Below are 24,767 nucleotides of genomic sequence, written 5' to 3' on the forward strand. Positions count from 1 at the left end.
TATATGAAGGTCACGTGACGGGAGTTGCATATCAACTGCAGAAGCAGTGTTAATGCCAGGAAAATCGTGAAAATTTATTTGTATACATTTGATAAGTTTGTAGTTCAAAGAGCTTTACCCAGACACAACATACAGGTTTAATTTTATCCTTTATAACTTTGGCCATTTGTTTCTGTAACCTTGTATGTTTTACATTCTTTACGATTGCAGACGTCGACGCATCGACTTTAATGTAAACGAAATGACAGATTCACTGTGCTGGGAAATGCCTACAATGAGCCAATATGAAGCTTTCCACCGTAACCCAGTAGTTCCTTATTCAACAAAGATGACACATTGCAATGTGAAATTGCATGAACACAGGCATCTATTTCCCCCCCCCCTCCCTTCCCTCCAAACAGAGATAGTAAAGTTGTGAATTTCTGGGCCTTCCCCTACAGCGTTTCAATGCAAGGGAGTACTATCGCATGCGCTTTCAAGCACCCCCCCCACCCCCTCACATACACACAATCAATGCGTGGTACTGTTTCAACCCTCAACTCCGCGTTTTCCAATCCACTCCAGCATACAATGCTGGTTACTATGGGAACCACTCAGGATGTTGGGCGGCAGCGCTCCATCCTTCCTTACCCAAGCGTCCGGGCAACTCTTCAATTCCATAAAGCAGCGAAAACGGGTCTACAGGAAACGAGTTCACTTCGTTTTAAACCGGTCTTTCTTTCAAGGTTCTCTGTCATTCTTCCTTCCTTCATTCCTTTCTGGCGTGTTCCTTCTTTGAACGTGGAGTATAGGCTATCGAGATTCTGTTATCAATTAATCATGTAACTATTTTGAAAATGAAGACTTCTGTCTTCTGGGTTGTTGCGCCGTGTAGTCCGGTCGATGTTAACCAACGTTTCAGAGGTCATACTGCCTCCGTCATCAGGGTGATTCTTAGTATGAAGATTTCTGTCTTCTGGGTTGTTGCGCTGTGTAGTCTGGTCGATGTTTATCAACGTTTCAGAGGTCATACTGCCTCCGTCATCAGGGCGATGAGTATGAAGATTGCTGTCTTCTGGGTTGTTGCGCTGTGTAGTCTGGTCGATGTTTACCAACGTTTCAGAGGTCATACTGCCTCCGTCATCAGGGCGATGAGTATGAAGATTCCTGTCTTCTGGGTTGTTGCGCTGTGTAGTCTGGTAGATTTCCACCAACGTTTCAGAGGTCATACTGCCTCCGTCATCAGGGCGACAACCCAGAAGACAGAAATCTTCATACCCACCGCTGTGAAAACCTCAAATCTTACATATTTTGAAGATATTTTTAAGACTGATGAAGCAGAGATGCTGTAGACTTAAATATCGATTAAGTAAAACAACTTTCACTTCACCATAAAGTTACTATAGGATTTCATCTTAGATATTTCCCGTTTAAACTTTGGCCGGATTACTAGCTAACCTGGCCGTTTTTCCAAATTTTTATTCGAATTTCAAGATAATAACTTGATACAGGTCACTTCCGCCTTTTTACAAAATTCTTACCCACTTACCAATAACAACCAGAGCTATCTTGAGGAACACAACCTGAACCGATTATGAATAGTTCATAAAATTGTAAAATGTTATTGTGGTTGTCATTTTACGTTAATATTTAAAACATTGTCTATTTATGAGGAAGGCTGATACGATCTACGTGCTGACCACGTAACTAATCAACTAAAATAATAATATTCAAGACAACTACGTTATACACAGTAGCGTAACTGAGAAATGTTTCATTATCAACTTCCCACCCTTAGTTTCCACCTATAATGCATTCCACGTAGTAGTAACTAATGTTTAGTTGACAAGATAGACAGTAAAGTGATATAACCTATAAGAGTAGGACAAGTTTATACTAAAGTTCTTTAAATAATCATAGAACGTGCCAGAGACTGTGTAAGATCATTTTAAAACATAAGCCCCAACCAAGTTCCTTTAACTTGGAATGCAAATGACTTCTCTGAGCCCTAAACATTCATAGCTCAGTCGGAGTTGCAGAGATAATGTGTCCTACTCTGCTCAGTATAAACCTCACATAGATTTTGTCTTTCCAACTCACTTATTTGCATTCACATCTCATTCGCATGCAAATCACTGAGCCATTGACTAAATTTTCGAGGATTTTCACGGGAGAGGTTTGCGAAGAAGAGTGATGGTGGGAGTAAGGGATATTAATGGTGCTGAGGTGTGGAGGGGATGGTTAAAACTTTAGTATAGGAAGTCATGGGACCATTGGACAGAGCAACAAGTTATACAAATGCAAAGTTTTTTTTTTACGTCACAGCCCTCTTTTCAGTCAGTCGTTAAAGCTGTCACATATTAATGAGCGTCTTTCTCAAGGACAATGGTGTTGATACAGCTGATATTTACACAAGTGAGTACAATTATGCAACCAAAATCTCGGATGCCATTCTGATGGTTGTGCGTTCAAAGACTACTTGAACACCCTGATCGCGAGTTCAAATCTCCCTCAGACATGGATGTTTATTTCCGTTTTATGCTTTAGAATAAAACAGTTCTTCCAATCAACGCCTTATGATATAAGCAATTTTAATGTCGTTAAATAAATAAATAACGATGCACTTAAATATTTTTAATGCCGTGTAGTACGCAGTCCCCTATCCGATGGTTACAGGAGGTCCTTTACCCAGGGGTAAATCACGGCCAGCGCGTGGTACTCACCACTCACTCCCATCTAGTGTCGAGGTCAAACAAGTTTAGGAAGTCTACCACCTCTGGCCCCAAGAGCCTAATGGCATTATAGCGGGACAGCTTGTTTTTTTTAATTTTAAATTGCACTTAATATAGTAATGTTTGAGAATCATATCCTATTTCGGCACATTATTCTGTCCTTAATTCTTTTAAATTAAATTATCATAGTAATTAACACCACCATATACATTAATTTTAAAATTAATGTCTAAAAGGATCGTGTTTGACATAAGTTTATGTATGTCGTCTGCATAAATCGCTGACACTAGAGAGGAATTCCATTAATGTTATATGGTACCAGAGTATTTACAGTTCAGATCATGATAAAATGGCAGTGGAGGTATTTTATGCTGGAGCAGATTACAAGAAACAGAACTCGGCTCATCGGTACTGATCCAACAGGCTGTGGAGAAAAGGAGAGTGTCTCTTCAGGGGACAGTTACAGGCCCTTTCAGAACAGAGAGAGCGAGCTCAGCCTGTATGCACACAGGTCAATAAGGTCGATATTTACACGCGCACGCGTATCAAATCTCGCCTTTGTTAGCTTACCTACACTACTCCATTCCTGTCTCACCCCTACCGACGAAACACATTATTCAACATTACAGAAGCAGGCTTTCTATCGAATTCCGATGTCACAGTGTCAAGAACTAATGATGCAGCCCATCAAATTTTGTTTTTCTTCTTCGGTAATAACCATTGGACTGGTACACAAAACGAATTGTGAAAACTTCGTAGAAAGAAAAAATCTTCAAGAGGAAGGAACGAAAAATGAGAAAAGAAATAATGGTGACTGGAAAAAGTGAATCACGAGTCGCGGAAAAGTCTCACGAAAAATTTGTCGTAATCGCGTGTAGTAGGTGGATTGACTCTATTTCCACTGTGATACAAGAAACATTGTAAAACGTCTTTAAACAGATCTAAAATTTCGTGATGATGATGAGTGATTTAAATAAAATGTTCTTTGGATATTTTTAATCGTCTAGTAAAATAGTGAAATAGTACGGCGTTTCGGAGATGGGTTCTATCTCCTTCTTCAGGTACCTACTCTGTTGGGTACAACAGATAGAGCCATTCCGTATCTCCGGACCAACAGAACAGATGCGCTTAATACAGACACTCCTGTTCTGCCTTACCGCTAAGTCACAGACTAAACCGCTTGTGACAGTGATAATTGTTACAACTTCTGTAAATAAAATGGCTGTCACGTGATCTTCAAACACGCCGTCTCCTTTTCGAAAGTTTGGTTTACGATTCATTTCTGCGTAAAAGTGTCGTGCAGTCAAATCATTTTACAGCTTCCCGTGTTTAGAAACGCGCTGTAGTATTCGTCTGTCATTTCCGAGAATCATAACAGCGTAATAAGTGCGGCCTCCAAGTTCAGTTGTTGAAAATAAAAAGAATCTCGTACTTTTATTAAACATTTTCACACTTCATAAATTATGCCTGTAGTCAATCTTATCTCTATTTCAACTCAGAATCTAAACAGAATTTTAAATACAGCTATGTAAAGTTTCCATACTTTTTTATTTTTACACCGTGTTAGTTCGATGGACTGTATGGTGACGTAATGATATTTCTAATGGATTTATTATTTACCGATAATATATTAGTGGTTACGCTAATTTAATGTGAAAATTAAAATATAAATCATCGCTTACTAACTGGTTTTCTAATTTGTGTTTCTGTGGCTGTGAAACTTGAGTGCTTACAAGTGCCTGGAAACAATAATCTAGAAAGTATCTAGACTTAAGTGTGATAGGATAATAAAATAATTTAAAGCTGTCCCGCACACGCCATGTAGGCGCTTGGGGGGAGTGGAAGTATAGCTCCTACTTTTTCGTGACCTCGGCACTAGATGGAGGTGAGTGGTTAGCATCACGCCCGGACCGCGCTTAACCCCCGGGAAATAACCCCGGTACCCGTTGGATAGGAGGCTGTTTGGACGGAATGAACCGTTGGGTCTGATAAGAGCTGGAGATTTCCTGGAAGGCTGTCTTATTTGTAAAGTTTCTAAGAAAGATGGTGCTCCATGGACGGATTAATTTATTTTCAGTTTAGAAATAATGAAACAGGTTTGTCACAAATTGCTTCCTAAGTGATTGTATGTGTATGTGGATTCTCTTCATTTAACGTAATTGTAACGGGAAACAAACTTATTCATCCCGACTGTCCAAATCTTGCAACGTAGTCTATTGATTAACTAAACAGATCTTCGTTTGTCCTGTACAGTAGGGTAAAAGCATAAGATGGCTTTTAAGGGTTGTAAAAGGGGGAGGAAGACGAGAGGGTTGGTTAGCTTTTGCGGGGGTAGTTACGCGTGTGTACTGCAGAACAATTGTGTCCACTCTATAGCTGCTCGTAGCAGGAAAGACTGTAGCTTGGTGATGTTAACTTAATGTGGGAAACTAATGCACCATTACCAGCTCAATTGGGTAATTGACACACGCTGGGGTCCCTCGTGATGGGTCACTGCGTCCCTGAACAAATCGGTCTCGACAACCAGCTAGTGTATGTCACCTTATACTCTATTAGACGTATTAGGTAGGGTTGCTAAGACCTCTTCCATGATAGTAATGGATACGTGGTAGTCTTTGCCCAAACAAATTGGCCATTGTCTGTAAGTAATAAGAATCTGTTTTGAAAATGTGTATGTCTTTCGTTTGTTCGTACAAAGTAGAGCTTATATTTAACTATTCTAATTACAATTAATTTAGTCCACTCAGTATCACATTTAATCGAAATGTTTTCAGGATTTTTATGGATTAAACGTAGTTTCAGCACGACTTAAACTCTCCGAAACACCTCGTAATTTTGTGCGACAAACGTTCGTTTCGGTCATCTGCTGATACTTTTAAGCAGGTAAATTTTGAGAAACGATGTTAGGTCTCACCTTTTGCCTAATCCGAATCAAACATCTGCTTATCACTTAGTGAGGTTCAAGAGCAGACAGATGGCGCCCTTCTCGTGCTGCTGTTGGGTGCAATTTGGCGCTAATTAGTGCAGAGGTTGGCAACAAACTCTCGGTCGATATCTCTCTCGGCCAGTTGCTTGGCAACAGTGCACACCTAAACATTGACACCAGCCAATCAGGCAACGAGATCAGCTGCAGTGTCACCTCATTCTGCTCGGAAAATACGTCACAAAAATCACTGCGACGTCCATGAAAGGCAAACTCAATGTGCGTTTGTTTGGTTGATCTGTTCAAGGCTAATTGTATCTTTAGGCGCCATTATGTTTTAAAGTATGAGAAGTGAACAGGAGTCGATACCATGGCTTTGTCTATCATTACCCTTAAGTAAAACTGTATTCCTGTTTCAACCACGAAATGCTAAAACCACAAATTTTGTTCGCTAACCCAAGAATCGCGGTGGAACAGAGTTCTTCTTAGAAGCTTATCTTGGCTAATATTTCTGATAAGCTTTCTCATTCTCTGTTGGAAAATTACTAGGATAGTATCTTAAATAGGCCACAACTTCTCCAATCTAACCCTTTCCCATTCACGATTTGCAAGCATCCTGTTGTTCGTGCGTTGACGTTGGTCACGCAAATTTTCTAAAGTCCAGTTAAATGAAAATAAATTATATTTTCAGGCCAAGTCATACACCTCACGTTAAAGGAAAATTTCCAGGGCGCCATTGAGAGCCGCCGAATATGTTGTTTTTGATTGTTGGCCTCGTTGCCGACGTTTCGGAGATCCTTCAGCTCAGGTATAGGGCAAACTTTAATGTAAGGCCTACTGTTTCTCGCGTTTCCAGCTAAAATGCATCAGACATTATACTTATTTCAGTAGGCCTATGAAGAAAGCAAGATGAAAGTTTGAGACTTTTCACTTATTACTATTCGTAGTCTGTAATAATAACAATAATAATTACAATAACAGTATAAAGAACTAGTTCTTGGTGGTTGTTAGACTCAAAGAGTGACATTTGGGAAATTAAAGAGAATTAGTTTTTGAAAATGTCGACAAAACAAGAAAATGAGGAGAAAAATCAGCAGTGGTCCTATAAGGGGAAAAGCGACCAACCCTTTCAGTACGTCTACTTAAAGCTTGTGATCTTATTTCCTCTTGTCGTCCTTTATTCTGTTTCCCTCTCATCAGACAGTCCGTTCACTTTCCCCATCACACAAACTTCCAGTGAAGTAGAGGAAATGAGAAAAGGGTTGTCAACTGCACTGATTCTACTATTGGATCCAGGCCATTTGCGGATGAATATGTGATTGACAGCGGAGTCTGAAGCCACACAAAGACATCGCTTCCTTCTCCTCCAAGCCTATAAACTCCCTATGAATATTATACGTAGTGTCATTTCATGTCTCCCTTTTGTCTTTGTTACATTGTTAAATGTCCCATGACGTAAGGGAAAAGTGCACTGGGACTTATTTCGTCTGAACCACGTTCAGGTTTCCTGCACAGATATGGGCCTAATACGAACAAGTTTGATCTCTTTTACTGTGCCTGTAAATACGTAGCACCAATGTTCTATACCTTCGTACCAAGGGTTATGAATGACTGGAATATTAATCAATTTTTTATGTTTCAAAGCAATTTTTAACAAAAATAAAGAACCTTTTATTTTATTCTTTACTCTCGTACGGGTTTATATACAACAGATCTGTGTGAAGTCTTGTCACAGGAAATAATTCGCATCATATTATGAACTGACTACACAGAAATAGCAATACGCGAAGCCTGCTATTGTTCTTAGTTCCTGTGTTTTGTTAATTTTTAAAATAATTCTGAGTGACAAAAACACATATGAGAATTCTTCTCTGCGAACTACTTCCGAAGGGACTATAATAGGTGATGAAATTTATGTTTTACGTCTCCATAAATCAAGAATCGAACTGGAGGACTTAGGCTGCAAGAATTGTAAGTAAAATTGGAGAATAAATTACTAATTTCGCACTTACGAAGAAGAACATTGTTCAGCAAGTCTAATATTTCTACTCTTAGCATTTTATATTCATTGCATGGTCTGGTAACAAGACTGTGTACTTACAGGTATTTAAAGAAATCAGTTTTTGTTCGGAATTTATTATTAAAGTATCATAAAATCATTTCCACAAAATAAAAATAAAAATTTAATTGAATAGTCGTATTAATTGCATAATTAAAGTAGTTTCGGGTAAATTTGTGCTAAAGATTTAACGTACATTGCCCAGCCCGTAAATTATAAAGCCACGTTATTCCTTCAGTTGTCCTAGATGATTAAAGTCTTTATCCAGGTGTTCAAATCTGCTGCAAGGGAAATTTGATGGAAAAGTATAAGTTTTTTATTTTGACTATATTTTAGTTCGAATTACAATATAAAACGTAATAAAAATTCGAGTTCTTAGAATGCCTCTGTAAACGTACGTGCACTCGAAAAGGCGTTAGTCAGTTGAAGAGGTTTTTGTAAGATTTATTTCATTATAAAAGTAGTAGCAATTCCCAGTATGTTCAAGCTACAACGCTGTGCTAGGCGACCGATCTGTGTATAACAAGAAAAATGTTAAGCGATTTTTATGTAGACCTAATCGGCTTTGAAGCTTAGAGATAAATTTGTGGTCTGTTCTAAGGGGTGGCAGGTCTCTATGTAGTCTGCTTTCCTAACAAGAGCATTAAGGTTGTGAAACCGGTATTAAAATAGCTTTTAAGGGAATCAGAATTTAGGGTATGTGAGGTCTTTACGAGTGTGTCATTAGGTGAAGTAATTGTACAACAAACTGTGAACTAAAGACATTTTTCTGCATGTGAACCACAATCAGACAATATCCGGAAGCCAGTACAACATAATTGGACGACGTTTTGAATAGACATCAATCATTCAGTCAATCAATGCCATATTGGTATAAGCTGCACGCTGGCACACAACTGCCAATACAGTGGAGTTCAACAGAAAAATATCTCTCCTGCAGACATAAAATAATTACTAAGTAGGATTTGAAGATCTCACAGCAGTGAGGCCGAAGATATCTGTCTTCAGGGCTGTAGTGCCGTGTAGTATGGTGGATATTTATCAAAGTTTCAGAGGTGCTTGCTGCCTCTATCATCAGGTCTCATCGCTATCTGAAACGCTAGTGAACTTATACCAGATTACAAGGAACTGCAACCAAAAAGACAACCATCTTCGTTAAAATAATTACTAATGCCAGCTATTTATATGTATGAAGATTTCCGCCCAGATGACGGAGGCAGTATGACCTCTGAAACGTCGGTAAACATCGACCAGACTACACAGCGCAACAACCCAGAAGACAGAAATCTTCATACTCTGATGACGGAGGCAGTATGACCTCTGAAACGTTGGTAAACATCAACCAGACTACACGGCGCAACAACCCAGAAGACAGAAATCTTCACACTAAGAATCGCCCTGATGACGGAGGCAGTATGACCTCTGAAACGTCGGTAAACATCGACCAGACTACACAGCGCAACAACCCAGAAGACAGAAATCTTCATACTCTGATGACGGAGGCAGTATGACCTCTGAAACGTTGGTAAACATCAACCAGACTACACGGCGCAACAACCCAGAAGACAGAAATCTTCATACTCATCGCCCTGATGACGGAGGCAGTATGACCTCTGAAACGTCGGTAAACATCGACCAGACTACACAGCGCAACAACCCAGAAGACAGAAATCTTCACACTAAGAATCGCCCTGATGACGGAGGCAGTATGACCTCTGAAACGTCGGTAAACATCGACCAGACTACACAGCGCAACAACCCAGAAGACAGAAATCTTCATACTCTGATGACGGAGGCAGTATGACCTCTGAAACGTTGGTAAACATCAACCAGACTACACGGCGCAACAACCCAGAAGACAGAAATCTTCATACTCATCGCCCTGATGACGGAGGCAGTATGACCTCTGAAACGTTGGTAAACATCGACCAGACTACACAGCGCAACAACCCAGAAGACAGAAATCTTCACACTAAGAATCGCCCTGATGACGGAGGCAGTATGACCTCTGAAACGTCGGTAAACATCGACCAGACTACACAGCGCAACAACCCAGAAGACAGAAATCTTCATACTCTGATGACGGAGGCAGTATGACCTCTGAAACGTTGGTAAACATCAACCAGACTACACGGCGCAACAACCCAGAAGACAGAAATCTTCACACTAAGAATCGCCCTGATGACGGAGGCAGTATGACCTCTGAAACGTCGGTAAACATCGACCAGACTACACAGCGCAACAACCCAGAAGACAGAAATCTTCATACTCTGATGACGGAGGCAGTATGACCTCTGAAACGTTGGTAAACATCAACCAGACTACACGGCGCAACAACCCAGAAGACAGAAATCTTCATACTCATCGCCCTGATGACGGAGGCAGTATGACCTCTGAAACGTCGGTAAACATCGACCAGACTGCACAGCGCAACAACCCAGAAGACAGAAATCTTCACACTAAGAATCGCCCTGATGACGGAGGCAGTATGACCTCTGAAACGTCGGTAAACATCGACCAGACTACACAGCGCAACAACCCAGAAGACAGAAATCTTCATACTCTGATGACGGAGGCAGTATGACCTCTGAAACGTCGGTAAACATCGACCAGACTACACAGCGCAACAACCCAGAAGACAGAAATCTTCATACTCTGATGACGGAGGCAGTATGACCTCTGAAACGTTGGTTAACATCGACCAGACTACACAGCGCAACAACCCAGAAGACAGAAATCTTCATACTCATCGCCCTGATGATGGAGGCAGTATGACCTCTGAAACGTTGGTTAACATCGACCAGACTACACAGCGCAACAACCCAGAAGACGGAAATCTTCATACTCATCGCCCTGATGATGGAGGCAGTATGACCTCAGAAACATTGGTAAAGATCGACCAGACTACACAGCGCAACAACCCAGAAGACGGAAATCTTCATACTCATCGCCCTGATGATGGAGGCAGTATGACCTCAGAAACATTGGTAAAGATCGACCAGACTACACAGCGCAACAACCCAGAAGACGGAAATCTTCATACTCATCGCTGTGAGAACCTCAAATCATACATTTATGTGTAATTCGCATTATTTTTTCGATCACAAGCAAATGTGATCTAATATACATTTTTCGGTTAGGTGCGTAGGCGGCCATTTTAAACAGGAACAAAGTCAGGAAATGGCGAGTTACAAAGATGATCTCACTTTCATTGCGCTTCAAAAATAGAGGTCCGAAATTGCAATGGACGTGCTTTGTCTCTCAGATATATTTTAAGATATTCGATAAAGTGTATGTAGATTAGAGTAACACACGTAGCGTTCGAAAAGCATTGTTTTACACATTCACGAAGAGAATAATTTACGCTAGGTAATCAAGACAGATTGTGGCGGGAAATTGCAGGGACCGACTGATTATATAGATAACTGATCACTGAATATTTGCCATGAAATCTGTTGGGTTATGATTTTAATCCAATTTCGCTCGTGAAAGCATCTGGAAAACTAATTAACTAGCAGTATCAACGACAATGTTTTCCAGTCATTTTGTTTCAGTTTTCGTCGCTGTCTCCGTCTCTCTTTCCATGGGATTAGTGCAGTGGAAAATCCTCCCCCATCGCGCATCGTATGTGCGTCGTTTTCGTTTCGTCCAACCATGAAAATACCTTTCTCCACCCTCTTGCCCCTTTCAGCTATAGTTTTACCCCACCTCTTATGTTGTTAGGCGGAGCTTCTGTGTGGGGTTCGCTGGCTAGCTTCTCACAGCGTGTACACGCTCATGCCCGATAACTTCCTCTTCTTCTTCTTCTTTTTTCCCCGACCGTTATTTATTTTCTCTTTTGCCCAGAGAGAAGAAAATATATATCTCCTGATGCTTTATCTTTCCGCTCGACTTCCGTTTATTTTTCAACTTGTCAGTGTAGCACGAGAAACAAGACCCTTGTAGTCATTAATTTCACCCCAAATTACCAAGCTACTGGTTGGCAGTCGTTTCTCCGTTGAATAACCACACACACACACACACACACACACCCTGGGATTCGACGTAGAGTGAGGACAACTGAAGGCCAGACCTAGAAGTGAAAACTTTATATTCATTATCCACGATACGAAAGTCTCCACGATTAAATTAGCTTAAGCGAGTGATTTGCATTCAAACATTTAGCCGGCGAGGAAATTTATATTACACAGGACAGCTAGTAGTTGACACAAGAAATGCATACATGATTATGACGGGGAATGTAATGGAGAACGTCCACTTGAAAGACGAACAAGAATATGGGATTGTTGTTTAGTACGAATAAGAGTTCTTTATGGGTAATTCGACGTTTCGACTGCATTCACTTTCTTTCTCTCCTCCTTTATTTAAGAGAAAATGATCGGGTACCAAAGAAACTTGGTCGAATAGATCGTAGAGTGTTTAATAAGCAGTTTTAGGCTATTCAAAGACTTTTTTTTTAAACCAAGTTACATTAATTGTGCAGCGTCGAATGATATGATGATTTGTGAACGATTAATTAAAAGGATATGAAAGGAAAATATATCAACCTCTTTTAAGGCATTGTCTCAACATTTAACCGGAAACTTTCATCAGGGCACAGATTCAAACCGAGATGTTCCGAACACGAAACTAGAAAAAGAGGATCTTTATCATCTGTACTCTTCAAAAGATATCTGAGTAGATGGGACGATAATAAAAAGTAAAGTAAAGCTGTCCCACTATACGCCATGTGGGCGCTTGGGGGAAGGGGACATACCTCCTACTCATTCTTAATCTCATTCACTAGATGGGAGCGAATGGTCAGTATCATGCCCCGGCCACTTTCGGTGGGCCCCAGAACCTGTCTGAAGACAAAGGCTAGAGGAAAAATCCTCTGTCCCCATCAGGGATCGAACCCCGGTCGTCCAATCCATAGCCAGTTGCTATACTGACAGAGCTACCACGTTTACCCGGGGTGGGGGGGATAGGAGTATTAATATAGGTTTTAAGGAAATGGCTGTCAGGATGTGAACTGAGGTCAACTGGATCAGAAAAGGGTCCATTTTCGGGTTCTTGTGAACATAGTAATAAATCTTTGGGTTCAATAAAATGCTGATAATTTCGTGATTAACCAGTGGAATGTTAGCTTTTAAAGAAATACTCTGTTCCATTAAATTAGTTTCAAAATTATTGAGTACTTTAATCTATCGGTGTAGGGGTTTGATATTCCTCGCAGCGAACGCTAAACTGCCAGGCTACTTGTTCTCCGCGGCGCCGTATTGTCATAATCTTACAGGAACGTTCAAGACCTCATATTAGACCCGCGTCGTGTCGCAATTTTTCCTCTGGTAAATGTGAATATATTTGTTCCTCCTAACAACACGGCGCATGGTTCGTATTTTGCTGATCAACCCAGCCGCACGCTGGGACGCTGAAGTGTGTGTTTGTGTGTTTTGTGAGCTCCATGCGGTTTTCGAAATGGGACGATAATTGCAGAAACACAGCAGGGGGGGGGGGGTTGGATTTCTGCTATGACTGGTCTCTTTTAAGAGCCCCATGTTTGGTGGTGCGCTGAGTTCGTAACAGACGGCGTGGGGTGGATTACGCCTGCCTGAACTCTTCTCAAATGAGTGTGAGTGAAGCTGACACTGGCTGCCGAGTTTCGTCGAATTCTGCGCACGAACGCTGGGGAAAATACCCTGACTGCACACAAATATACGAGGCATGAGTTGTCTGCATTAAGTGTGTTTGAGAATCTCGGTGAACTAATAGCAGATTGCTGATGTCCGAAGCGTTTGCATTTGTTTAGTACAGAATATGAAATTCTTCAGGTACAATGGAATGTGGGTAATACAAATTACGATCGATCGATTTGTCATTGATAGGATTCATATATCATGTTACAGCGCTATATTCGTGAATAGTACTGAGTTTATTTAACGACATTTTTTAACCTATAAATCTTAACTGATATGGGGCCCGTCGTAGAATGAGACGGAGAATATGATTATGAATTGTATGAAAGGATTTGAAAGCAGACGACCATTGCTAATTTAAATGTACTATGCCGGTCTGAAGAGATTGACATACGCTGTGTAGATTGCTTTCAGACTCGCTGTATGCAATGAAAATTATCCCTGTGTCTAAGCACCAAACTTAGCTCCCTCAGTCCAACTGCCAAATGAAACAAAAAGGTAGGGTTACAGTTACATTTATGGATATAATAATTAGTTAACAGGTCAAAGGTTCCTCGAGACGTATAAAGTGAAGCTTTCGCTTGTAACCCGAGAGTACTTCAGCAGGTCCTCGTGACATTTCGTAACTTGCTTTTTTTCTGTTACTGTAAGTTGACCGTTTCTTATTACGAGTATTCGCAACTCCTCTCGCTTTCCAGAGGTCGTCTCTCATCTGCGACCCAAAGACGCGTCATGTGACAAGGACACCACTGACTTGACGAGATATGCAGTACTCGTGGAAAAGCCAACAATTGTATACAACATTAATTATGTTTGGATGGCGTCACAAATCCAGAACTTCGGGATACATGTCTTTTCGAACGTGAGAACCTCAAATCTCAGGTAGTCATAAATTGTCTAGACATTTCTCATGTATGTAAAATGTTGAGTGCTTATATTAAGCCGGATATAATTACACTGGGGAAGGGACACTTAGCTTGACTTTCCTTTTATTACAAAGGTTAAGCTGTGTCTAATTTTATTTAAGTGGGAAAGCACAGGTTTATCCATCAGAGGATGCCCTAGTCTCAGGCGTCCTTGCAGAACCTTTTAATGTACCCGTCCACTAATTAAGGATTTTCCACGAGTCGTCTTCTTACAGACATAACGGTACTGAAGCAAATGATCTCGGAGCTTAACTCCAGCACCAGGGTGCACCGGTCCCTGCCTAAAGGCAGATTATGAAATAGTGGTCTTGGCAGGAAACCTTTTCTTGGAAATTTTTGAATGTTTTAACATTCCTGTCTGCCTTGGCTCACTGCTTGGTTGCTGCTCATCAAGGACCACACAGCTGTCACTACTGCTGTGATGTATGGGTGCTTTGTGTGGACATAAGCCTATAAACCTCCTACTTGTTTAAGCACTCGATTGAGATCGGATAATTCTAATCTTCTTGGTAACATATTTGTTATTTGTAAACAAGTTTATCCGAATCTAACATAAGTAAACCAGATATTCCTAAAACTAAGTTAGAGTCTCTTTTTAAACACACAAGTAACAATTCCATGCAGTCGCTTAGCCAATAGAAATTCCCCGCCTTTTATGGAACCAAAAGGTAATTACCATATTCACAATAGCCTGTCACCAGTCATTATGCCGAGCCACATCAATTCATTTCACATTTTCAAAATTTTATACCATATGATCTGTTTAATTGTCGTTTCATCTGCATTTAGGTCTTCCCAGTGGTCTCTTCCCTTCAAGCCTTCAGGCTTTCAGCCATCAAGAAACCAAAGCTTCATGTCAAAATAAAACGAAGGTCAATTTTGATGTAAATAAGAGGAATGGATGGTTTGCAGTTTTACGTAACGACTTTGGTATTTATTTTATGTTATTACAGTGTGGGTTAATTCAATTTTGAAGTTGACTGTCTTCTGGGATGTTCCGCCGCGTAGTTTGGTAGAAATTGACCGACGTTTTAGAGGTTCTTGTTGCCTCCGTCATCAGGGTCTTATAGCCCATTAATGGAGGCAGCAACCATCCCTAAAATGCCAATAAATTTCTACCAGACTACGCGGCCCAACGTTCTAGAAGATAGTCATCTTCTTAATCGTCGCCGTCAGAACCTTAAATCTCTCCAAGGCAAATGTCGTTTTATATGTGTATATATATATCACGATATTTTCCTCAGATTCTTCACTCGCATGCTGTGACCATAATCTGAAACATTAAACAACTTTCTCCTTCCAAATATTTACCTGCTCAACATTCGTGATCATCTTTCCATCTCACACAGTGCTATAGGTTCTAACCTACGCAGATGAAAGGGCGTCATTACACGGCCGCAGATAGGCCTGTTCTATGCATACAGAATATTTGTAAAGTCATCAAAAGATTTGAGGGGACAACATTATCCTGGGTGTTGGGTTGCGATATTTGGGCATGGATAGAATTTTCTCAAGATTGTATCGGCTTTGTTTTGAACCATCGGATTTTGCGACCAGAGATTTAACCAAAGATAAAGTTATTTTTGGCGCCGCGCTTTGTAGACGTGTGTGGGGAGAGAGTGGAAGTATAGCTCCTCAGGACCGGTGTGGACATTGTATCAAACATAAGAATTCTACCGAGAATCGAACCTCTATCGTCCAGCTTGTAGCGTAATAACTATAGTACTGTGTTTCTTGTAATAAAAATAAAAGTAATTAATTATATATTCTTTGCTGAAGCATGAACCAAGTATTACAATAATTTGTAAACGTGGACCGAATTTACGTATTGCCAGTCAAAAGACTTTTCTATAGGCCTGAGCATCATTAAGGGGATCACGTATCTATGATTTAAAAATGTATTTCTGTCTTTTCACTGCGTTACTTCGTTGGCTAGCCGCTAGTTTGACGGGCACCTCAGTTCTACTGCGTTTCAACCTCTCCCCCTCCCCCTGCTACTCCAACAAAGTTCTCCCTGTACATGTGTGTGTGTGTGTGTCGGCACAAAAGAATGCAGCAGTAGAATCCCAGCATCCCCATGCTCTCGATCAACTCTCCCCACCCCCTTTGTACCAAGGCTATTGAAATCCCGCAGATGGCTGCTGAGGGTAGTAGTAGCCTCTGCTCTTACCGTTGGGGTAAGAGTTTTCGAAGGGTGGAGAGAAACCGGCCCTGGATTCAACTCAAGCTTCTTGGTTTCCATGTTGTAGGCTACGCCGACACTGAAACGATACAGGCTGTGATGTGATTCATGACCTCTTCAGCGACATTTACTAGCAACTGACTGCAAATTAATAAAATATGCACGTGCACTTGTGATTATAAAGGACGCAACACATTTTTCAAACTAATGTAACTTGGTTTCCTATGTCATATTTACAACACCGTAACATTGCTAATTTTTATGAGGATTCCAACTAATAAGCGATGAACTGGAGTATACTAGTAATACAAGAAATCGATTAAAATCAACATACATATCTAATAAGATTCAACTTGATTATGTAAAGAAGAAACATTACAATCATTACTTTCAACTATCTCCAAATATGCCGTGGTATTTCAATTTTTGCGTCACGCATTTAAATTTAAAATCTTTAGGTCCACAGTTTTGTCGTTTCATAAATTAAAAATTATTAGTTACTCCGAAATATTGGTAAGCAAGTTTAAGAGCACGTGGTATCACAATTCGGAGCCCCTGAATCAACGGCTGCACTGGTCCACCCAAACCTCGTACAGAAAATAACAGTCTTATACAACGCTTTAAATTACAATAAGCAATGAGAGCTATAAAATCTTTAAATCGAATGACAAACACTTTTGTCTTGAATTAAAAATTTCTATATAAACTGTGTGAAAAATAAACGATGTTAATTGGCGGCATAATCTTGATGGAAATAAAAATAATAGGCGTGTATATATATATATATATATATATATATATATATATATATATATATATAGGTCTGTTACTATGCAACCGTTTGAAATGCTGATCAAACAGAAGCATTCAGCACTGAGAGAGAGAGAGAGCGAGAGAGAGTGTTTTGCAGCTTATTTGCACAGTGCTATAGTAAAATTAACTGCCGTTTAAGTGAATTGTCTCTTTAGTAGTGTTTAAAGTCAACATAACATAAAATTCAAATTTCAATGTGACTCTGTTTTGTGGGATACAAAGACATAACAACATCCAGTGTTGACTTTCGTATAAATAGCATGAAATATTACTAATTATAACATTAAACTGATGGAGATATATATTTATGTAAATATCAACACAACTTGGACGAAATTGAAATATTTTGCGCTTGTGTTTGTTTGTATGCACACGTGTGTATGTATGTGGAACAAGGAAAACTCACAGCGTTCAGACAATGGTAAGAATCGGTACCTCTATTGTCTTATTGAGGAGCGTGCACACGTGACAATGAAAGGGCTAAGGGTAGACCGCAATGTTGTTAAACGGTTCGCTTTTGTAAGGTAGGCAGACAAGTCAGGTCAGAAATACCCTTTTCCAGACCTACAATTCTTATTTATAGCAGACATGCCAACCCCTACTTGATTTAAAATAACTGTTACAACAAACAGTATGAAGTTGGTTCTAACAAACTAAGGAACTGGGTAAACGGAATTGTAGACTGTTCAAATATCAAACTAAAAACTTGCGAACAATTTTCTAGCGGTTAGAACGCTGGCCTTGTAATCCTGGGGTCTCGGGTTCGATTCCCGGCGGTGCCCGAATTTATAACTTGTGTTGGGCAAGGCCGTGGTCTAGGCAACACGGAGTTTTCCTCCGGGGGCTTCTTCCCCGGTTTCTCCGTGGCATCCCAACAATTACTCCATTCATACACAGAAGAAGGCAATGGCAAACCACTTCTGGATCATCTGCCAAGAACGTATATGAACAGGTCCCAGTCCGAGAAAAGGATGGAAGGATCCTGTTCATATGGACCTGTCGTCAGACAGAACACTAAATAATAATAAGATGAGGTGGTCTAGCGGTTAGAACGCTGGCCTTGTAATCCTGGGGTCTCGGGTTCGATTTCCGGCGGTGTCCGAATTTATAACTTGTGTTGGGCAAGATCGTGGTCTAGGCAACACGGAGTTTTCCTCCGTGGTATCCCAACAATTACTCCATTCACACACACAGAAGAAGGCAATGGCAAACCACTTCTGGATCATCTGCCAAGAACGTATATGAACAGGTCCCAGTCCGAGAAAAGGATGGAAGGATCCTGTTCATATGGACCTGTCGTCAGACAGAACACTAAATAATAATAATAATAGTTTATGTTAACATTTCGTAAAGGAAAGTGTTGGTAAAGTACGGGGGAAGTTACGTACTTTGTGAAACAGGATGGTTCTTGAGCACGCAGAATTGTTTTAGCCGGTAAGCCGTTATTCTGTTTGTTTTCTTCTACGGAAATATTTGATCTATGGGATATTTACCTAACGCCACGTACCAATGTGCAAGTGATTCATACATGTCTTTAGAACCTGTTTTATGTTACTCTTGAACTTCTGTGACTTTAGGTTCTCACGGCCGCGAGTATGAAGATTACAGAATCCTGGTATTTTGCGCCATGAATTCTCGTGGAAGTTCAAGACGTTTAAATGCTATTTATTGCCAATAATATAAGAACTGTTTTCTGAGAGAAGTTTCTGACGATTTTCATAGTAGCTTTCGGAATGTGTCCTCTTGTTGACTTGTATGTTACTACCAAAAATTTTGTGAGAACAAACTGTCTCCATCTTCAGGTCTGAAGATGTTTCTCCGAAACGCTGTTTTGCGTTCAAGACAAAAAGGTATCACGATTCAGAAGACCACCATGAACGTCTTAACCGCTGTGGGAATTTCAAATCACACCTGACAGTTCTTTATATTACTAGAGGTACTGACAAGTACCTCATTTGACCGCTGCCAACTTCAGACTGACTACACTCTCCAGTGTTTGGAGTTCAAATGACCCTACACCAATGCAACATTCTTCCGCTCGTCCTGGGGCTTGCTACGTCAAACACAGGGATGTTTAAATCTCGACACTGTCTGTCACGACTAGGCTTAAAGTTGCTTTCTCGCTTGCAATTATTTTTGACGTCCGTTTCAGTATTACGTAGATAAAAGTTCGGAAGGTTTTATTTTATTTGGTAAAGAAAAGTGTTGGTTCTACGTGATGTGGACTCTAATGGTCATAGTAATTAGGAAGTTTATATACCTACAGTGATTTTTGCTTTGTGGTGGGATAGAAATGCCTTGTCTGCTGGTCTTGTAACAATAGGAACGAACATTTTTTTGTTATCGGTTCTTCCTTATAGCAAATCGATGGACCGGAACGGAGTAGCTTACTTCCACAGAACGACTGGTGTTTCATTGCTTTTATTACAGATAATTGATAACTAGGAATGCGTGTTTTCTGTTGATTGATTCTTGAGCCCCTCAACGACACTTCTCCATTTGTTCCTTACACGAATGTTGACCCTTAAAGGATGACCATAGACTGAAATTATTTTTCTTAACTTTCAGATACTCTTACGTAGAGACTGAGGTAAACCACGAATTCAGTGTAGATATAGCTGGAACCTATCGAATGAGGCCTGCTAGCCTCTCGACTGCGATGTTCAGTTATTTCTCTTGTTACCGCACAGATTAAGAACTATGTGTGACCTATGTGTAATAGGACTGATACTATTCTATAAACGCCAATCTGAAAAAAAAACTTTGTCTTGTAGGCCCAGAGCTCAACTGATTGGTTGTAGATGGAGGTGAACTTCACGCTCCGACCGCCTTATATTATTTAAAATGTCCAATTTTATTTATGTATAATGAGCTAGGATGAACTCCGGGCACTATCCGGCTTTGGTAGAAGAGAGAATAATTTTGGTCTTGCCAGGAATCGAACTCCGTTCACCATACCGTTAACCGAGTCACGCAATCAGGCTTATAGTATGAAGGAGTATACCACATTGATCACACTGAACTCCCCACGCAAACCGAAGTATCGGTCATAAGATACGAATGTCAGCTAATGACGAATGTTGAATTGAAATTATTTCAATAGGAAATCAATTCGAACAACTTTCTTTTTACTCGTCAGATATACGGAACATTCAACAGGTAGGTTTTCATGTATATAAGGGCATTTTAAGATGTTTATAGCCTGTAATTGTAGGTTCGTTACTTTTGATAACACGAGGGAGGTTAGGTGTACGCTAGAATGTGCATCTCGGTAACCCGCAAAAGAGAAAAACGCATTCTGCGTGTTGTTGCATCAGATACATCGATTTAATCTGAATGCTGTCTCTTTTGTAACGTTGCTTTGTTGTGGGAGCCTGCCTCCTGTGCGACCCTAGCACGTGGTGCGTGAGTAGAAATAAAACGGCTGATTCTCTTAACGCATTCAACACAATTTGATCGCCAATGTCGAAGTGCGGCGCTGGTCTGTATTTTTCCGCCGCAGGTGCAGTTCCGAACTAAATAACTAGCTTAACTGGCGATTAAATATTTAATCAGCTTAGTACAATCGATCAGTTCAATAATCCCGTTAATGAGATTAGCCAATGCATTGCACCGGGTTAATCAGTTCAGACTATTGAGACAGATAATATTGAAAGTTTTTTCTAAATAACAAAAGATTATAACATACCATTACTATAGACTACGTGTATTTACCACGAGAGGTATATCAAGCCTCGAATTATATTGTTAAATATTTCACTGTTCTGAGATATATTACAATGCTTCACCACAAATATATTTATTTAATCCATTTGGGAACCGCGTAATATTTTCAGAACTGTCAATGAAAATTTCTTCAAATTCACATTTAAACCAAGTGATTGATTCACCTGTTATTTAACGACAATGTTTACTTGTGTGGGTTTAGGATTATAAAATAGAATGGTAGTTGGAGTGTATAATAGTAGCGTTAGTTCATGGTAGCCATAATATCTAAGCATTCGTTTTGTTGAGGGACTGGGTAAAACGAAGAATTACACAACGCAAGGTAGCCGATTTTCGTGCTAAGATGCGAACTCCGGATGATCCTTTACGAAGCCTCTAGCCAACCAATCGCGACATTCAGTCGTTTGACAAAAGGGATTTTGACAGCTTACATTAGGCAGGTTCTGGGTCGCAAGTAATAGTATTTTTTCCCTTCGTTTTATTTTTAGGAATTCGCGTTATTACCTGAACCGACCTCAAATACTTTTCCAAATAGACCCGCGTGCTCGGTATGTGTCCAATAGCCCTACAGTTCCTTCGTAGTTCTAAATGACCATGACGGCTGTTTGACAAAATTATTGGAGAATCTGTGGATATTGTATGTTAACTACTTACATATTATGCATTCTTAGAGACTGACCATCTCCGTCCTAATGGTGATAACCACACGTATGTTAAAGATGTACGTAATAGAAATACAATCTCTATGTAGCTGGTTACTCAATGATGCTATTATCGCTATAGATCAACGTGCCTTTCAATTGTTTAACGACGCTTGCTCAGTCACAGCGTATGTTCCGTGGGTGGTTGTATTTAATTCAGAATCTAATTTTACAATTTTCAGTATCAGCTCTAAACGCAGTCTCTTCACGCAATCTGGACCTGCTGCTATAATTTTCTTCGTTACACTTTGCTTCCTCCCTATTAACACTCCTGACTATGATAATGTCTGCAAGTTCCAGAAGCATTTTAGTTCCTCGCCCTCTAAAAATAAAGACGTATACAGGATCTGGTAGTAAAGTTCAATGTAAACTTACTAAATCGGGGACGTGCTTTTACCAAAATTCATATTAAATTCCGTATTTGTTTTGTTTTGGAATTTCTTGATCATAAAATATAGAACTGGCATTTTGTACAGGTAATTTCCTGTGTGCATTAATTCGACCGGATTAGTCAAATTTATTATTCTATTGTAAGCTATCTTTTCATTAACAATAAGTCATTTCCTGTTCATGAGTTGCTGTCGTCAGTTCCTCGTGTCCTAGTCATTAGGAGACCCATTTACCTTCACAAACTCCGTGTTCATTCCATGAAAAAAAAAGAAGGGAAAACCAGTTTCAGTGTTTGTTACTGATAGTGAATAAGATAGATAAATGCAGAATCAAAATGTTTTGATTACTGTCGGAGAACAATTGCATTACCTTGCATCATGCAATGAAGTTGATAACCGACAACAGATTTTACATTTAACACGTATTCGATGCGATGTAGGTTCACTAATAACAGTTATTGTATAACTTAAGATGAATTTGTTGTTAAGTCGGGAAATTTCACGGAGAAGTAGTCGAAGTTCACCTATAGAAGACGCAGGAGGTCAAACCTCTAAATTTTTAATATACCGAATTTATAAACCCATATTAAGATTTTGCAGTAAAACGTTGTCGACTCCCAACTACATATCCTTGAGATTGATAGTCTATTAGACTATGTTTTATGACAATTTAGCAGGCTAAGACAATCAATTTGATTAGTTAAATTTATATTAATATCCTACGAAATAATTTATTGGCATCGTTTATAAAAACATTTATACTCAGGAAATATAACATAAACCACCTCTGACCTAAATAAAGACAATTTTACACTAAAAAGTGCTCATGAATCTGGAAACAAAACAGGCTTTCAGCCCAGTAGCATTAAACTGAAATTTAAATTTGTAATAAATTTTAAAGGTACAATCGTGATTTTTAAGCTGTAGAGAAATCAAATAATGTTGCTATCATCATTATTATTTAACTTTATTTGCCTATGCCTACGAATTTATTAATTAGTTTTCTCGTAATCAGTTATTACAAATATTTTAATGTTAAAAAAATCTTGTCCAAGTCAGAGACATTTCATTTGCCTACATTTTAATTGGGGTTGATATTACGTCGTTGCGAATCAGGTTTTCCTTCTGTTAATAACTAAGTTTCCTTCTGCTAGGAATACATATTCGTGTTCCTAGCAGGATTGCTCTCGGAAGCAAGCGGAACGCGGTAATTGCTTGCACACCCGTAGGCTAGCTTCCATGTTAGCTAGATGTATTACACTACATAGCTACTGCACATTAGATTAGGCTGCGAGGTGCGTAGGAGCTAATTGGAGGCAGGTGGAAACTCCCGCAGTTCAAGACAATGAATATGTTGGTCCAACCAAACACACTTCACACATTCGATGTCATAAAGGCGGCCGTTGATTGTGGTTTATAGCGCAACCCAAAGCAAGGGGAGAATATTCTAGAGTCCTCTATTGTTATAATCATTGTTATTGAAAGAATACCAAGAGAACTGCTTTGAACATATTTTTAGAATTCCAGCTTTCTTAATTCCTTGGACTAAGGAGAAAACGAAAGAGTTTGAAGGATCAATTTAATTAACCTATAGACAGGGACGAGTCGAAACACCTCAAACGTACAGCTGATTATTATGGTTGTTGTTATTAGAATGTAAACAGGTCTGAACGTTTCTTTAACACTTATAATTTTCCAGGACGTTATAACATTAACAGTCGATGAACAAGTAGAGGTGCTCACCGGTTATTCTACACGTTTTCGCTTAAATTCACGAGGGTGGAATTATCACAGTTATTTTGTGTTCTAAGAATTACAGATCTAAGAGTAATAAATTATTTCCTCAAAAATAAAATTAGACCAATATGTTGACATTAAGTTAATCAGATCTTATTACAAAACTGTTCTCAAAATCTTACAAGGCAGAAATTTAAATAAATGAAGTGACAATTTTCTTCAAAATGTTCTTACTTTGATTATGAATTACCTTGGTAATATAATTCAGTAACTAGACTAATTTTAACTGAGTAACTATACGAAGCAGAGTTCTTGAAAAAAATTCAGTCAAGAAATTCAAGGTCTTTTATGGAATCCTCAAGTTTATACAATATTTAATGATCCATATAATTCGTCAGATGGATGCAGTCGGCATATCACTAATTTTTTCAATCCATTTTAATATTATCCCCATCTATGCCTAAATAGGCCTACGTTTTTCTATACTAGTCTTGTAGGCCTATCTTTATTACAGTACGGTGACACGTGTTAATAGACAGCTGCTACTTCCTTCTAAATTTGTGACTTTTAAGACGAAACTATTTATTAAGAAACATTAAAAATGTAACACTGTTAGGCCTACAGGCTTTCTGAGTTCGCCATGCCTTCATTTCCGACACTGACACTGTCGTTAGTGTTATTCTCGTTTTAGTGTGGTTTACTACACAAGAAATGAGCCGATAGGAAGTCGCCATGCGAGTAATTGTTTCACGGATGTCATACGCGTTACATAGTAATTTTACAATGTTCCGCCATGACAGAATATCCGTGATTGTGTGTATAAATAAGTGCACTTAGTGTTCATGCATTGCTATGTTGATGTCCGGGAGATCCCGATAACTCACCTGGTCAGGAAGAGGCCTGTTGCGGTACTCATCCGCTGTCA

The 24,767-nt window shown here is 39.6% G+C and overlaps 1 long non-coding RNA gene across 5 annotated transcripts in view; it reads left to right on the top strand.

Annotated features, from left to right (window-relative positions):
• LOC110841323 (uncharacterized) overlaps positions 1-24,767 on the top strand; it is a 498,304-nt gene that overhangs the window by 288,142 nt on the left and 185,395 nt on the right. The window lies entirely within an intron of this gene.

This window comes from Zootermopsis nevadensis, unplaced genomic scaffold, assembly GCF_977971745.1.
Source record: "Zootermopsis nevadensis isolate Lab colony 2312 unplaced genomic scaffold, Znev_1.0 Znev_ptg000024l, whole genome shotgun sequence".
Lineage (NCBI taxonomy): Eukaryota > Metazoa > Arthropoda > Insecta > Blattodea > Termopsidae > Zootermopsis > Zootermopsis nevadensis.